The sequence below is a fragment of the Leptopilina heterotoma genome, unplaced genomic scaffold (genome assembly GCF_015476425.1).
Source record: "Leptopilina heterotoma isolate Lh14 unplaced genomic scaffold, ASM1547642v1 Lhet_52, whole genome shotgun sequence".
NCBI classification, from domain to species: Eukaryota; Metazoa; Arthropoda; class Insecta; order Hymenoptera; family Figitidae; genus Leptopilina; species Leptopilina heterotoma.
The window spans coordinates 1,174,233-1,193,111 of record NW_025111114.1 but is presented as its reverse complement, the minus strand read 5'-3'; the positions used below and the strand labels follow the sequence as shown (position 1 = coordinate 1,193,111).

Genomic DNA, 18,879 nt, shown 5'->3' with positions numbered 1-18,879 from the left:
AGCCAACGAGTGAATCAATGTGTGCTTGGTAAACGACGACGCCCGGCGTCGTGACGCTCTCGCGGTATATACATATATACATATAATATATATATATATACATATAAACGAGAAAATGCAAAAATTTTGTGAGCTTTCTCAACACTCAAGAGTTCATCTATCCCTTTTTAAATCTCACAGCATATTTTTAGCCAGTTACTTTCTTAAACAGGTATATACTTTTTTTATATCTCTCTCTTTCTCTTCTCTCACTGCATCTTAAACATAAATAAATATAATTTAGAATATATAACAGTATATAAAATAATATATTATCTATATTAATAATCCTTGTATTTCGGTAATCTGTTCGCAGTTTGAAGTCACACCGGAAAAAATTTATTTCATCCAAATAGACGACTATTTGTCTATTATCAAATAAATATTTATACTTGAATCAAATAATTTTTATTTAAATCAATTAAATGGTTCTATTCATATTAGCCCTAGGAACTTTGAAAATTTAAATAAATAAATAAATATTCGATTCTAATACTGAAACAATAATTTCAGTATTTGAATCGAATATATGAATACATTTTATTTCAAATTTATTTTAATTCAAATGCGGAAATTATTTGATTCAAGTAAATATTTATTCGATAATAGTCACGTGATCGTTTATTTGAATCAAAGAAATTTTTTTTCAACTTGTTCTTTGCTCTTTTCTTTTCTAACTTCTATAATAATTTTCCCTTTTTTAAATGTATTCAATTTTAAAATTAATGTATTCAAAATCATTGAATTCTCGCCAAGAATTTTATTAAAATTTATGGAAATAATTGAAGTTCTACGAAGAATTTTATTATTTACATGAAAATAATTGAAATCTAGCGAATAATTCTATTCAATTTCTTGAAAATATTAATTAAATTCTTTTGAAGAATTTCTTTCACTTTTTAGTAAATAATCGAGTTTCTTTAAAAATTTTAATTGAAAATTTTGAAAGTAATTGAATTTTATGAACAATTTCTCTCAAGTTTTCATAATAATCGTGTTTGTTAATAATATTGAAATTAAAGATTTGATTATTGAATTTTATTAATTTTTGAAACTTCAGTCTTATAATAAATTTCTCAATTAAAAATTTGATAAAGTAAAAATTTATTTAAATAAAAAGCCAATCTGAAATAATTTATATTCCTGCATAGAATTTTATTTAAATTTTAAAAATTAAATAAATTATTTCAAATTAATTTCAATAATTTTTTAAATAATCGAATTCTTATTCATCAGAATTTCATTAATATTATTCAAAATAATTGAATTTCTGCAGAGAATTTTATAATTTATGAAAATAATTGAATTTTTTAGATAAATTTTGTTAAAATTGCATTAAAAATAATTGAATTCTTATGAAGAATTTTATCAAAAAATTTGAAAATAATTGAATTCTTATTCGGAATTTTATTAAAATTTTTCAAAATAATTGAATATCTACGAAGAATGTTATTTTTTCGAAAATAATTGAATTTCTTCAAAGAATTTTATTATTTTTGAAAATAATTGAATTCTTTACCAGAATTTCAATATTTTTTTAAATAATCGAATTCTTATTCAGAATTTCATTAATATTATTCAAAATAATTGAATTTCTGCAGAGAATTTTATAATTTATGAAAATAATGGAATTTTTTAGAGAAATTTTGTTAAAATTGCATTAAAAATAATTGAATTCTTATGAAGAATTTCATCAAAAAATTTGAAAATCATTGAATTCTTTCGAAGAATTTTAATATTGTTGAAAATAATTGAATTTCTTCGAAGAATTTTATTATTTTTTAAAATAATTGAATTCTTATTCTGATTTTTATTAAAGTTTTTCAAAATAATTGAATTTTTCCGAAGAATTTTATTATTTAGGAAAATAATTGAATTTCTGAAAAGAATTATATTCTTTATGAATATAATTGAATTTTATGAAGGATTTTTTTCAAGTTTTATAATAATCGTGTTTGTTAATAATTGAAATTAAAGATTCGATTATTGAATTTTATTGAAAATAATTGAACATAGAATATAAAGAAGAAGAAAATAGGAAGAAGAATAAAATATAGTAGAATAAAATAGAAAGAAGAATAAGACATAGTAGAATAAAATAGAAAATTAAAATAAAATAAAATAAAATAGGAAGAAGAATAAAATGGAATAAAATAATTGAGAATAGAACTTGGAAAATGATTTGAAAATCCAATTGGCCTTAATTTTATTGGCAATGAAAGTAAGGGCGCAGAGTTAATATTCTCTAAAACTCATTAGTTCGAATTTTCAATGGATCGGTTAATTATCAATAAATTCCAATTTAATTAATTAATAAATGGAAAAGAATTTACCAAGAGATAAATTTCGAAAAGAAAAATTGTTACTTATAGACAAATTTTTATAATTACAGCTCTAAATTGAATTGCATTTTCATGTGGCAGAATTTTTATGCTTTTAATCGAATTTTTCCCCTTTTTTCACATCAGTGAATTTTTAATTACAACGCAAAATTTTTACTCAAATTAATATTTACATGATTGAATTTTTATTAAAATGGAATCTTCACTCAATTGTAAATTTTAATTTTAAACTTTTTAAATTAACAGAAATTTTCATTAATTAAACTTTTTAATTTAACCGAATTTTCATTAATTAAACTTTTTAATTTAACCAAATTTTCATTAATTTAACTTTTTAATTTAAAAGAATGTTCATTAATTAAATTTTTTGTTCACCAACAATTTTTATTTACTCTCTAAATCTGAATATTAGCAAATATTCCCTGCGAATCTCATAGCGTTACAATTTTTGTGTCGACAAAATTTACGAGATTATTTTTTTCATTAATATTTAAAAAAATCAAACTAAATATCGTTTCATTTAAATGTTGATAAAATTTACACATTATTTTTATTAGTATTTTAAAAATAAAGCTAAATAGAATTTCATTTGAATGAAAGAAAAATTAACTATTTACTTTCATCTTTAAATAATTCTTTCAAGTTAAATATAATTAAAAACTCGATCGAATAAAAATTCTAGTCTCTTATTTTCAATCAAAACATTATTTAACATTATTTAAATCTTTACTCTATTATTTAAGACTGTAAGTTAAAAATATTTTCTGTGGCAAATAACAAAACTGTTGCTTTTTAAATAAAAAAGGGTGAAAGAGAGAAAAAGAGTGAAAGAGAGAAAAGAAGTAAAACAGAGAAAAAGAGAGCGAAAAAGAAAAAGAGAGTAAAGGAGAGAAAAAGAGTGAAACAGGGAAAAATAGTGAAGCAGGAAAAAAGAGCAGAAGAGAGAAAAAGAGAGCGTAAAGGTATCTGTGTATTAAGGAATAATTTAGGGAGTTTTTTATGTAACCGTTCTGTTTACATATTTGCATCAACATTCTCCTGAAGTATGTACATTTGTGATGTTGGGAGTTAGTATGCTATTCATTAAATGTAACAAGAGTCGATAGAGTGGTGCACAGTGGTTAGGGGGGCTGTAGACAATCTCCAAATATTTGCGAGCACAAATATCTTACCTAAACAGCAAAGTGTCACGATGGAAAGCCGTCACTCCCGTTCCAGTTTCTCCAGCGCATCTCGCGAATTGACAATTCTCCAAAATTATAATCGTAAATGAGTCCCGAATCTGAATTTGATGTATATATACGTCCCTCTTCCCCTGCTTCGTTCATATCTGTAAACATTTAAAATTATTTTATTATTCATGTTTCTCTGAATTGTTCTTTTAAAAAAAATTTCATTTCAACAAACTTTCATTTGAGTAAACAGAACTATTCAATTTTTAAATAAAAAAATTTTAATCTCTGTATTTATTCTTTTTGTTCTTTATTTTTTTGATTTTGTATTGTTTTAAGTTTTATAACTAAAATTTAGGACAATGCTAAATAAAAATATTATTTAATTAGTAGAATTATCCAATTGCCACGGAATTCTAGTTCGCCAAATTTTTATTATGTCTGTATTTATTCTTTTAATTCTTAATTAGCAAATAATAATATTATAATAAATTCTAATTTATTGTTTTCAAAAATTTAAATAAAATTCTTCGTGAAAATTCAATTATTTTAATGAATAATAAAATTCATCCGAAAAATTCGATTATTTTTATAAGTTTTAATAAAATTCTTGTCGAGAATTCAAATATTTTTTAAAAATAATAAAATTCTGCACTGGAATTCAATTACTTTTAAACATTTTGATAAAATTCTTTCGAGAAATTCAATTATTTTCACAAATTTTAATACAATTCCGGGCGAGAATTCAATTATTTTCATAAATAATAACATTTTTTGCAGGAATTCAATTATTTTCAAAACAATTTAAATAAGAAAAAGATATAAATTAATTTAAAGATTTTAATAAAATTATTCAAAGAAATTCAATTATTTTCACAAATTTTAAAACAATTCTCTGAAAGAATTTAATATTTTTCAAAAATTTAAATGAAATTCTTCTGAAAAATTATATCAAATTCAAAACTTTTAATAAAATTTTTTTTAAACAATTAAATTATTTTCATAAGTAATAAAATTCTTCAAAATAATTCAATTATTTTCAATACAATTTTAATTTAATTCCTCAAATAAATTTAATTTAAGTCTTTAAACATTTTTTTAAAATTCTTCCAAACAATTAAATTATTTTGAAAAATATTATTAAAATTCTGAATAAGAATTAAATTCTTCTCGTAAATAATAAAGTTCATCTCAGGTATTCAACTATTTTCAAAATTTTTTATAAAAACCTTCGAAACAAATTATCAATTAAATTCCTAAATATAATGAAATGCTTTGCAAGAATTCATTTATTTTAAAAATTTTTAATATAATTCTTTGAAAGAATTCAATTACAATTTTCAATTTTGGTAAAATTCTGTGTAACAATTAAATTATTTTTTATATAATTTTAATTAAATTATGCACTGGAATTCAATTACTTTTAAACATTTTGATAAAATTCTTTCGAGAAATTCAATTATTTTCACAAATTTAAATGAAACTCTAGGCGAGAATTCAATTATTTTCATAATAAATAATAAAATTCTTTGCAGGAATTCAATTATTTTTACAAATTTAGATAAAATTTGTTTATTCTAGAATTTTATTAACTTCAGTACCTACAATTTTAATTAAATTCCTTGAAAGAATTTAATTACTGTAACTTCAAAATTATTAATGCTACAAAAATTATAACATATTTTTAACAAAAATTATCCTTTTCAACGCAAAATTATGTAAAAATTGTCAATTGACCAAAATTTCTTTGCTTGTTTTCCTTTTCCCTTTGTTTCTAGTGTATAAATCGACAGAATACAATTTTGGAAACGAGAAAAAAATTGGAAAAAATAAATATATGTATTTAGAGAAAAAAATTGGTCAAAATAAAAATATTTAGAGAAAATTTCGTAAATTTTGTCTGATATGTAAATAAATGTTGTTTGCCGTCTAGACACGCGTCTTTTTTTTTTTAATCATATTGTGTATGTATATCGTTTTAGTATAAGATCGAAATCAACTTGAATGCTCTTTAACGGGTTTCCCGCTGTGACTATGGGTGTTATAATAATTGTTTGCTACCCAGCGTAGTGCTAGCACGCCCCACCTGGCACCTAGAGTCGCCCCATTCATCTCAGGACCACGAGGAAGCACACAATGTTATACAAGAGATAGAGAGAGATAGAAAGAGGGAGAGAATAAGAGACCCATAACTTTGGTCTATAATTTGTCACGATTAACCAAAAGAGATTACTGGTGCCGTTGACAGCCTTTCTGGCTACCGCGCGTTTTACAAGCCATTCGCGTTCTGCATTACAACCGGATTATCGGTCCCATATTTGAAAATTTATTCTCTTAAATTTATTTTTTACGATTTTGCATCAACAATGAAAGATGATATCGCTTTTCATTCGTGAATAAAAGATGCAACGGAATTTCCCTTTTTTCATATATATATACAATATGTATATAAAAAGATTACATATATATTTTTCAATGAAAAAAACATTTTATCTGAATTCGATTGTGTGACCTGATTTTTGAATCGTATTTTTATTTGACCTAAAAAAATCTTTGGGGAATTGGTTTCTCTAGGTTCATTCTGTCTTTTTAATTGTCTAACATTTAATTGATCCAAATTTGAATTATTATTTGATTTTCATTATAACTTAATTTATTACTGGAGGTATTCCATTCCTTATTATTTTGTAAATTAAAAAATTTTATATTAAATTATTTTCAAAAATTCAGATAAAAAATTCTTTGAAACAATTAAATTATTTTTATAAATTGTAAAATTCTTGGCAAGAATTCAATAATTTTTGTAAATAATAAAATTCTTCTGTGTGAAATTCAATTATTTTCAATACAATAAATTTTAATTAAATTTCTGGGAAAAAATTCAATTATATTCAAGATAATTTTAATAAAACTTTTCTAATACGTTTAATTATTTTAAAAAATGGTAATAAAATGTTTCTAAACAATTCAATTGTTCTCAAAAGTTTTTAATAAAATTCTTTGTAAATTTCAATTGTTTTCAAAATTTTCAATTAAAATTACTTTAAAAAATTACAATATTTTTACGAAATTTAATGAAATTCTTGAAAAAAAAAATGTAATTATTTACAAAAACTCTAATAAAATTGTTTGAAAGAATTTAATTTTCTATGAATAATTTTAATACTATTTAATAGAAAAATTGTTAATTACAAATAATAATAATAAACCCGATTATTTTAAAACTTTGAAAGAAATTCTTCTTAAAATTCAATTGTTTGCAAAATCTTCAGTATAAAAATTATTTTTAAAAAACTTGATTATTTCTAAGAAAATTGAAATAAATTGTTAAAAACAATTCAATTGTTTTAAAGAATTTTAATAAAAATCTCGCCTAGAATTAAAATATTTTCAAAAACAATTTTAATTACATTTTCTCGAAAGAATTCAATTATTTGAAAAAATGTTGATAAAATTCTTGAAATAAATTCAATTATATTCAAATTTTTTTATAAATACTTTACAAGAATTCAATGATTTCCAATAAATCGACAGTTTAATTATTTCTGAAAATAATTGAATTCCTGAATAGAATTTTATTAAAACTTTTTTAAATAATTGAATCTGTGCGAAAAATTTATTATTTCTACAAATAATTGAATTTTTGCAAAATTTTAAAAAACAAGTGAATTTTTAAGAAGAATTTTATTAAAATTGTATTTAAAATAATTGAATTCCTGTGGGAATTTTACTATTTATTGATATTATTGAATTCTTTCGAAGAATTAAAAAATAATTTAATTTTCCCTGGAATTCAATTAAAATTGTTTATTTAAAATAATTTAATTCCTGCGAAAATTTCACTATTTACGAAAATAATTGAATTCTTGAATTGAATTTTATTGAAAGTTTTTTTTAAATAATTGAACTCCGGTGAAAAATTCAATTATTTTTTAAAATAATTGAATTTTCTCGTAGAATTTTTACTCGGATTTTGAAAAATAATTGAAATTTTCGAAGAAATCAATTAAAAATGGAATAAAAAATAAGTGAAATTCTGATAAGAATTTTATTATATTTATATAAAAATAATTGAAATTTTTTACGAAGATTTTTATTATTTATAAATTGACTAAAGAATTTTATTACAATTATTGAAAATAGTAAATTGAATTCTTCTTAAAAATCAATAATTGTTATTTTATACTTATTATTAATGTATTTTTATTATTTTATCTTTATTGTTAACTTATATTTATTATTATTTTATTTTTATTCTTGATCTAATAATATTGTAATAATGTTTATTTAATTCGATCAAATGGAAATTCGATTAATTAAGAGTTCGGTTCAATTAGCTGATTGAAAAATCGTCTAAATGGAAATTCGCTGTTAAATTAAAAATCCGACCAAATGGAAATTGGATCAACTAAAAATTTTGGGGAAATAAAAATCTATCTAATTGAAAATAAGCTCGAATGAAAATGCATTAAATTGAAAATTCCGTTAAGTAGAAAATTCGGTCAAATTAAAAATTAGTCAAATGTTAATCTGTAAAATTTCCAGGCGCTTCCAATGATAATTTACAATTTTCTTAAGGTTTATTATTTAAATAATAATTGTGGCAAAAAAAGAGTCTTTATGTGACACTGTCGAAAATCAAAAAAATTCACGAATCTATTCAATCGCTACGTCGGATCGATTTCTAATTCCAATAGCGGAACGTGAGCCTTTGAGTTTGAAACTCTTGATTTTCATTTGTCCTGCGGGGATTTTTTTTTAAAATCTAAATACAGTTTATAAGATAGGGCAGCGGTACATTTGAACTTTTGGCTCAAAAGTCTTATAGTGTGTATATATATTGAGAAAAAAAAGCGAGGGCTGTTGGCCTCGAGCCACGGATTGGATTGGATCGGCTTAGAGTTGATTTAAGCCAATCAGTAAACAAGCAGTCACCAGCCCCGGATATATGAGTACTGATCTCGTTAGCTCTTGCAAGTTCAATGTTGCGCTTCCATGCTTCTGCTACCGCATGTTTCTCTCTCATTCAATTTTCAAACTCCTAACATTACATTGCATTCTTCCTTGATTTCTCATGCTTCTCCCAAAAAAGCATCAATTCGCTACCGAATTTTAAATTTCATTCATGATTCTCAATCACTTTCTCTCTCTCTCTCTTTCACTCCATTTATCTGCCCTTTCGTCAAACCGCGATCTTTTCATTTCTTCCCAATTTAAAGAGATTTTTGGTTTATAAGGCAAGAAAAGGGAAATGGAAAAAAAAAGATAAAAAAATTTTTTTTTTATTTTTCGGATTAAATTTTTACCTTGATCGAAAGATTCAAGAACTACGATTTCTTGAGAAAGCAAATTTTAATCTCTAACGATTTCTGCACCATATGATTCACAAGTTTTGAACGTTCAAATGAAGGGAATATTTTTCCTTAAAAATATTTTCATAAATTAGTGATTGTGATAAAAATTAAAAATCTAAAAAAAAGTAGCTATCAAAAAATTAAACTTGACGACCAAAAAAACGCGTTTTAGAAACTTCACAAAACTGACGAAAATTCCATTCTATATTTTATTTTCCTAACGAATTTTATTATTCATGGAAGAATTTAAATATCCATAAAAATAATTTAATTTTTGAGAAGAATTTTATAAAAATTTTTAAGTAATTGATTTCTTTCGACTAATTTTTTGCAAATTATAATTTAAATAATTGAATTCCTGAGAATTTTTTTTATGAAAAGAATTGAATTCTTACAAAGATTTTTACAAAAAAATTTTTAAATAATTGAATTCTTGTGATGAATATTGTTATTTATGAAAAAAATAATTGAATTTTACAAAGAATGTTATTAAAATGCCTCAAAATAATTAAATTTTCGGGAATAATTTTTGTTATTTATCGACATAATTGAATACTTTCGAACAATTATTTATGTAAATAATTCAATTCTTGGGAAGAATTTTAAAATAATCTGAAAGAATAATTGAATTATTTAAAAAACATTTTATTAAAATTGTATTTAAAATAATTGATTTCTTTCAAGAAATTTTATTAAAATATTTAAAAGTGTAATTGAATTCCTGTAAACAATTCTAATATTTTTGAAAATAATTGATTTATTCTAAAGAATTGAAATTAAATGTTTAACAGTATAATTACATTTTTTTGAGCAATTCTTGTAAAATTGTATTAATAATAATTGAAATCCTACGATGCATTTTATTATTTATGAAAATAATTGAATAGTTGCAAAGAATTTTATTAAAATTTTCAAAAATAATTGAATTCCTGAGCAGAATTTCATTATTTATGAAAATAATTGAATTATTGCGAACGATTTTTTAGAATTTTTTTAAATAATTGAATTTTTAAGAAAAAATTGATTACTTTTAAAAATGATTGAATTCTTGTAATGAATATTATTATTTATAAAAATAATTGAATTTTGCAAAGAATTTTAGTAAAATGCCTCAAATTAATTGAATTTTTGGAAATAATTTTGTTATTTATCTTTAATAATTGAATTCTTTCGAAGAATTATTAATGTAAATAATTGAATTCTTGTGAAAAATTCTAATTTTTTTGTAAATACATATAATTCAATTCTTCCAAAGAGTTTTAAAAAATCATTTTTTTAAATAATTGATTTTTTCGAAGGATTGAAATTAAATTTTTAAGAATTTTACTTATGTAAAATTGTAACAACAATGATTGAAATCCTGCGATGAATTTTATTCTGTATGAAAATAATTGAATTATTGTAAAGAAGTTTATTAAAATTTTTAAAAATAATTGAAATCCTAAGAAGAATTTTATTATTTATGAAAATAATTGAATTATTGCGAAAAATTTTATTAAAATGTTTTAAAAAAATTCAATTTTTCATAAGAATTTTATAAACATTGTTTTAATTAATTAATATTTTCGAAATATAATGAACATTATGAAAATTTTATTTTAAATAATTAAATTCTCGTGGAAAACTCCAATTGTGAAAGTAATTGAATTTTTCGATTAATTAATTTAAAATAGTATTAAAAAATTATTTAAATTCTTCGATGATGTTTGTTATTTATAAAAATAATTGTATTTTCCCTTAGAATTTTAACAAAAAATTTTTTTTTTTAAATTGAACTTCCATGAAAAATGGTATTATTAGTGAAAGTATTTGAATTATTGTAAAGAATTGTATAAAAATTTGGTTAAATAATTGCATTTTTCGAAATTTTTTTGAAAATGGTATTCTAAATTAATTGAATTCCTGTGTAAATTTTATTATTTATGAAAATAATTGAATTTAGGATGAATTTTATCAATTTTTTAAAAATAATTGAATTCTTTTTCTAAATTTTATGAAAATATTAGATATTGAAAATAATTGAAATTCGAATATTGTTTGAAAATAATTGAATCGTTTTAAAGAATTTGGTTATAATTTTAGAGAATAGTTTTTTGATTTCTAGTATTTCTAGTATGAGTGCGAAGCCTGATTTTGTTTATTTGAACGTTCAAAACTCTAGGAACATCTTTAAAATAAATTCCACCATTTCGAATAAAAATGATAAAAAGAAAATTTTCCCGACAAGTTAAAAAATACCCGAGTAATATGTATATACAAATTTCTAGTCCTAGATTGATGTTGACAGAATAATTCATTCGTTTGTCATTTCCAAAACGCCCTAATAATATGATATCCATTAGAACTTACAAGAGTCGACAACAAAATTGTTCGATTGAAGAATGACAGGGGCGGTGTAGTTTGAATATACTGCCATTTCCTGGGGGTGTTTCGTGAGGCAGTCATCGATTGCGTCGTCCCGTGAGGGAAAGTAGCCGTCTCCCACGATGCGAAGTTTTGCCCCAATTCTGAGAGAGGATACCTTGCACTGCTTCCACCTTTTGGTTGCAAATTTGCAAAAATACTAAAATCAAATTTTGACAGATAAATTTATGGAATTTTTTTGTAAAGTGTCAAGAAGGAAATAAAAGAAACATGAAAAACTTACTTTTTTCTTGATTGGTTCTTTTTATGCCTGTTTTTAAGGGTGTTGATTCTTTTTCAGGTTGGGGAAGAAGGGACAGGTCACTTTCCCTCACGAAGCAGAATTGATGATTGTCCGTTTAGTCCTTTCATCCACCTTACACAGAAATCCAAATGTGCCGACAAATTAACCGTGAACAATGATTTAAGGACCTTGCTTTCCTGAAAAGAGATAAAAAAAAATCACATAATTAAATTTTTTTAAAGCAAAAAAATACTTAAATGAATCGAATAATCGGTTTGATTATTATTTATTGAAAAATTTGTTTTTTCTATTAATTTTTTATTATTTAAAAAATATTTAATAAAATTGTACGCAAACATTTAATTATTTTCATAAATAATAAAAGTTTCACTGGAATTCAATTATTTACAAATTTTTTATAAATTTCTTCGCAATAATTCCATTATTTTCATAAATAATAAAATTTTCTTTAAGGAATTGAATTATTTTCATAAAAAAAACTTTTCTCTACATTTAAATTTCTATTAAACAAATTAACTAAGCAAAAAAAAAAAAAAAAATTCTGCGCGAATTTGAATTGGAAAAAAAGTGTCACAAGCAACCTGCTCGATAAGATCGTGTGAAATTTTTTTTTCGCGTCATAAACTTGTTGCAACATTTCCCACACTCAATCATTTGATGAATATAGTGTGAAAACGCCTCCCGAATTACACACCCCCAAAAAAAAGAAAATCACTTGTACACGTCATTAAAAGCAATTTTCCTCTTGTAATCTATCTACCTTGCGGAAAGAGGCGAAGGAGAAGGAAAAAAATAGAAAAAATATAATAAAAAAAAATATAGAAAACGAATCATTGAAAGCAATGTGTTCCGAAACCATATTCAAGGTATGTCAAAAGAAATTTAAGAAAAGGTACAACACGAATTTCATGGCAATTGAGCTCCGCCTATTGTCAAATACAATATGTGACCCACACATCCGGACAATTTTTTGACTTTCCTTACTATATAGTATATATATATATATTTTTTTTTATAAAAAGAAACATTTTCTTGGTCATTTCATTGCTTCCGCCGGCATCTTACATAAATCTATATGGCAAATTCATTCTCAACTATTTCTCATCATCTTTACAAAGGAAAGTCAAAAACGGAAGATGATCACTTCCTTCGTTATAAAGAATATATAATAAATAGTTATTGGAAATTTTACAGTTTTCCTTTATATGGATTATAAATGTGGGAAAAGGAAAATTAACTCCCGCCAATAATTCGAGTGCAATATTGTAATAAAAAACGTAGAAGGCAAATCAAATATTTTTTTTGACTTCGTTTTTGGAACAATAACTTTAAATAACTAATTAAAAAAATTTTAAAATATACAAATAATAAAAAAAAGTAGGAAAAGAAAAGAATTTAAATTATTAAAATAATTTATTTGTTTATCAACATACATCCCCGCATAATTATATTTAAATAAAAATTCGAATAAAAATTTAAATAAAATGTAAAAAACATCAAAAAAGAGCCAAGAAAATAAAGTCAGAATTTATTTTACAATTTTATAAAGGAATAAAAAACTAAATAAAATAGTAAATAGTAAAAATAATAAAAAAAAATAATAAAGAACCAAATTCTGCGACAAATTCACATATAAAATAAATAGAGAATAAAAATCAAAACATTGATAAAACTATAAGTCAAAAAATACCGAATGGAAAAATCACCAAAAAATAGTATCCAAATAAGAAACAATAAGAATAATAAATAACAGCAGTAAAAATCAAATAAATCGAAAATAGAAAATAAAAAAGTTATGACTAAAAAAATAAAAAATAAATAAATAAAGTGAAAAATATATTAATTGAATAAATTACAAATAATTTTGTCAAAAAATTTGAGAATAATTGAGTTCCATCGAAGAATTTAATTATTTAGGAAAATAATTGAATTCTCGTGAATAATTTTGTTAAAATTTTTGAAAATTCTAATTAAATTCATTTTGAAGAATTTCTTTAAATTTTTTTTAAATAATCAAATTTCTTTAATAATTATAATTAAAAATTTTGAAAAATTGAATTTTATGATCAAATTTTTTCAACTTTTTAAAATAATCGTGTTTTTTAATAATTGAAATTGAACATTTAATTATTGAATTTTATTAAAATTTAAGAAAAAAATTGAATTTTTTTGAAAAATTTTATAACGAATTATAGAAAAATATAACGAATTTAAGAAAAAATTAAATTAATTTGTAAAATTTTTTAGAAAATAATTGAATTTTTGCAAACATTTTACTATTTAAAAAAAATAATTGAATTGTTTCGAAGGATTTGTTAAAATTTTAGAAAATAATTGTATTCGTTTGTGAAATTTTATCAAAATTTAGTTGAAAAATAATTGTATTTTTGCAAAAAATTCCTTAGTTATAAAAAGAATTGAATTCTTACGAAGAATGTTATTATTTATGAAAATAATTGAATTCCTGAGAAGAATTATATTAAAAAATTTTGAAAATAATTAACAAGAATAATTAATTAGTGAACTAGTTAATAATTGAATTTTTAAAAATTTTGAATCTGAAATTATTCAAAAATTCATATTTGAAAATAAAAAATTTTGTAATTTGCATAATAATAATAGTAAATTGAATATCACGTTAAATTAAATTATTTTAAAGAATAGTAAATAATAATTTTATAAATTTGCAAATATTTACAAAATAATAAATATTTAACAAATTTGCTTTCTAGTTTTTACAATTGTCCAATTTTTTCCCATTAACAAGAAATTAGATTTATTAGTAGAATTAATTTCCCCTTATTTATTGAATTCAAAACAAACAGTTCTAAACCTCTGACAAATTTCGAGAACAAAATCACAATTTACAAATTATCCTGAATTGAATTTTTCAATTGTCCTGTAGAGTGAAGAGTGAAAAAAAGCCAAACATTCCATTATGTAAAAGACAAATTTTAAAGAAAGCACACGACAATATTTGTAGTTTCTTTCTTAAAATTTGAAAGCAATTCTATTTCGATTTTTGAAGATGCAAAAAAAAAAAAAATTGAAGATACACGTGGCTCGTGTCAACAAAAGAAAAGAAGAAAATTGCAACAATTACCATTGACTAGAAAACACCATCGACAATATATTAACAATGAATTTATTTTATGTCTACATGTGTAAATGTAAACGAAAGATTGTGGGTATTTCTTTAAATTTACTCCTAAAATCATGAATAGGATCACACCAGGAGACCACCAGTATGTCTAGGGTTTGTAATCCTCAAGGAACTAAGGACTAAAGCCACAAAATACCTTGAGACCTTTACGAGAGATAAATTTAACGTCAACTATTCCACCGGGGGTCCATTCACGCCACACAAGCGTGCCGAACCATCTTTTGAATATAAATTTCCCTAAAAAAGAGCCGTGCAGATGACTTTTTTTCTCTTTTTCTTCTTTTTTTTTTCTTTTTCGTGAAAAGAGTTCACTGCTGACAAAGTCCATCCATATATTAATTCTTTCTCACTTTTATAAGATAATGTGTATGTGTGTGACTCCTCACTAAAAATATTATATACTTTCTTCACTTTTTTTCCTTCTTCTTCTTTCTATTCAATTTTAAATTTTTATTATTCAGTTATATATTGAATTTTAATAATTTTAATAAAATTATAAAAAGGTTGGAATTTGTTTTATATTTATAGAATTTTTAATATCGTCACATTAAATTTGATAAAGAACTATTATTATTGATAATGACGTTCATTACCATTTTCCATACAGGTGCATTTTGGATGTTTCTTTTAAAAATCATTTTTTTTTCTTCATTCAATTCAAAGATATGTAAATAAGTCAGCTTTCGATTAATTAAAATTGTTCGAAATTCTATCAACTGGAATTTTACTCATATAAAATTTTTTCCAATATTTATTAATTTTAATTTAATTGTTTCAAAAAATGTTCATAAAATTCTTCCAAATAAATCAAATAATTTAAAAATAATAATGAAATAGATAATTATAAAATTTATGGAAAATTTAAATTATTTTCGTAAATAAGAAAATTCTTGTGAAGATTTCGATTATTTTAAATAATTTTTATGAAATTTCTTGCAAGAATTAAATTTTGATAAATATTAAAGTTCTTTGAAGAAAATCAATTCTTTTAAAAAATTTCAATAAATTTCTTCGAAAGACTTCAATTACCTTTCTAAAATTTAATTAAAATTTTTATAACAATTCAATTATTTCTAATAATGTTTTATGTAATTAAATTCCTGGAGGAAAATTTAATTATTTTTATAAATTTTAAGAATAATCTAAGAAACAATTTAATTATTTCACAAAAATTTTGATAAAATTCTTTGAAAGAATTCAATTATTTGAATAAAATTTTTATTAAATTCATCGAAATAATTTAATTATTTAAAAATGTTTTAAATTCTTCTCAGGAGTTTAATTATTTTCACAAATTATTATTAAAATTCTACACAGAAGTTCAATTATTTTTCAATAAAATTGTATTAAATATTTAAATGAATTTCAGTGAAAAAATTTATTATTCAAAAAAATAATTAAATTCTTGAACAGAATTTTATTATTTATCAAAATAATTGAATTCGCAAGAGAAGATTTTTTTTTATTCATGAAAATAATTGAATTCTAGAGAAGGTTTTTTTTAATCATAAAAATAATTGAATTTTAGAGAAGATTTTTTTTATTCATGAAAATAATTGAATTTGAGAAACTTTATTAAAATTGTATTGAATGTAATTGAATTCCTGTGAAAAATTTTATTTGTCATAAAAATAATTCAATTCTTGTACAGAATTCTATTATTTATGGAAATTTTTAATTGAATTCTTGTGAAGATTTTTTTTATTTATGAAAATAATTTTTAACTTGAGAAGATTTTTATTACAATTTTTGAAAATAATTAAATTCTAACGACGAATTTAATTAAAATTTCAAAAAAAGTTAATTTAAGAAAACAATTGAATTTTTGTACAGAATTTTATACAAATTTTTGAAAATTACTGGATTTTTTGTTAATATTTTATTAAATTTTATTAATATAATCAAATCCTTTAGAGAAATTTTATTGAAATTTCAGTGAAAAATTTTATTAATTATAAAAATAATTGAATTCTTGCACAACATTTTTATTATTGATGATAATTATTGAATTCTTGTGAAAATCTTTGAAAATAATCCAATTCCGTTGAGGAATTAAATTTAGAATTTTATCAATATTTTTGAAAAAATTTGAATTTATTGAGAAATTTTATTAATATTGGATTGTAAATAATTGAATTCTTGAGAAGATTTTTATTATAATTTTTGAAAATAATTGAATCTGCGGAGATTTTTATTAAAACTTTTTAAAATAATTAAATTCCATCGAGGAGAATTCAATTAAAATTGTATTCAAGTAATTGAATTCTTGTAAAGAATTTTATCAATATTTTTGAAAGTAATTGAATTATTTGATAAATTTTATAAAAATTGTATTGAATACATTTGTATTTGAATTTCTGTGAAGAATTTTATTATTTATATAAACATAATTAAATTTCTGCGAAGAATTTTTTTATTTCGGAAAACAATTCAATATTGTTTCGAGGAATGTAAATAAAATTGTATTCCAAAATAATTGAATTCTTATAAAGATAATTTTATCCAAATTTCTTTTAAAATCATTGAGTTATTTCCTAGTTTTTTACTAAATTTGTTTCAAATAATCGACTCCTTTAGGAAAAACCCCCTGACCTATTCCACAAATTATATGTAAAATCTACTGAATCATCATGACTTTTTAATTCTCAATTTTCTGTAAAGACATCATATTACAATGTTTGATCAAAACAAAGTGAAACGTAACAAAAAAAGGCAAATTTCACTTTTTTCCCATTCTTTTTTCGACAAAAATGACGCGTGTCATCGTTATGACATTATGACGAGTTCGCAAACGTTATATGGCAACATTTTAAACTGGTAAACATGCATAGAAAATGGTAACAAAGGGCGTGACCTAGGCGGAACACATGTCCAAACATTAAGCACAATGTCCTATACCGGTCAGAATATTATTATTCCCCTATTTATAGGTCTATATGTATATATAAATGCGAGGGTAGATGAGGCAATGGCAAAATGTTTGCAATGCATTACACGGGCATTCACAGCTTGTGAAATGCCTTTAGTGTGTAAACGCCTGTAAATGCCAATGCAATGACCAAGAAATGCGAGACCTCTCACACTATCCTCGCTCTCCTAAATTCAAAATACAAAACGAAAAACTCAATAATACGTATTCAATATAATATAATATAATATAATATATATACGAAAAATGTATATATCTTTCCTTTGGAATTTTCTATTCGCATTACGGAAGAAATAAATTTATGGAGAAACATCGAAAATAATCAAAAACCAGGGTTGACAAAAAATTTAATTTTGTTTTTCCCTGCTATTTCCCTTATTTCCAGACAAATTTTCTACTTTTCCCCTGACACTAAAGAATATTCTGCGATTCACTCTAGAAATTATTAGATACTTAAAAAAATGTTCTATTACATTTATTTATAAATTTCTTCAAAAGTAAAATTATTCCAAAACATCAATAACTTCATTTTTAAATAAATATTTAATCATTATTATTTTTCCATAGGATTTAGGATTTTCAATAATTTCAAACCTTAAACCTTTCTGAAATTCAACAACTTGTAATAATTAATTTAAACCTTTTTAAAATTCAACAACTTGTAATAATTTAATTTAAACCTTTTTGAAATACAACAACTTGTAATAATTAATTTAAACCTTTTTGAAATTCAACAACTTGTAATAATTAATTTAAACCTTTTTGAAATTCAACAATTTATAATAATTAAAAAAGACCGAGTGATAAAATAATTATTTTATATTATAAGAATACTGTTACTGTAACTCCAGAATTCTTTTCATCATTTTAATTCAATTATTATTTTTTTTCTAGAATTTTCAACTAAAATTTTTCTTTAAATCAATTATTTTTAATAATTTTTGAAAAAGTTCTTCTGTAAAAATTTTTAAATCCATTTGTTTACAATTTCAATTTCACATGAAATTTTAATTATTCAGAAATTATTCAATTAAATACATTAGAAAATAAAAAGTTAAAATAATTTTTAAAAAATTAATTCTACAGAATTATCAGTTAAAAGTATGAAAAATTTTGATTTTCAAAGATTTTAATTCGAAATCTTTTCAAAATTCAATTATTTATAAAAATTCACGCAATAATGCTTTTAATATTTAATTATAATCTAAAATT

At 21.9% G+C, this 18,879-nt stretch overlaps 1 protein-coding gene across 3 annotated transcripts in view; it reads right to left on the bottom strand.

The window, feature by feature from the left end:
* The window catches only part of LOC122507872 (cyclin-K-like), a 104,241-nt gene that overhangs the window by 37,633 nt on the left and 47,729 nt on the right, over positions 1 to 18,879 (bottom strand). For all 3 annotated transcript variants that reach the window (XM_043620831.1, XM_043620832.1, XM_043620833.1), the window contains 3 exons: positions 11,555 to 11,751; positions 11,257 to 11,470; positions 3,554 to 3,711 (listed from right to left, as the gene is read on the bottom strand). The gene's annotated coding sequence lies outside the window, so the exon portion shown is untranslated. The remainder of the gene's footprint in view (positions 1 to 3,553; positions 3,712 to 11,256; positions 11,471 to 11,554; positions 11,752 to 18,879) is intronic.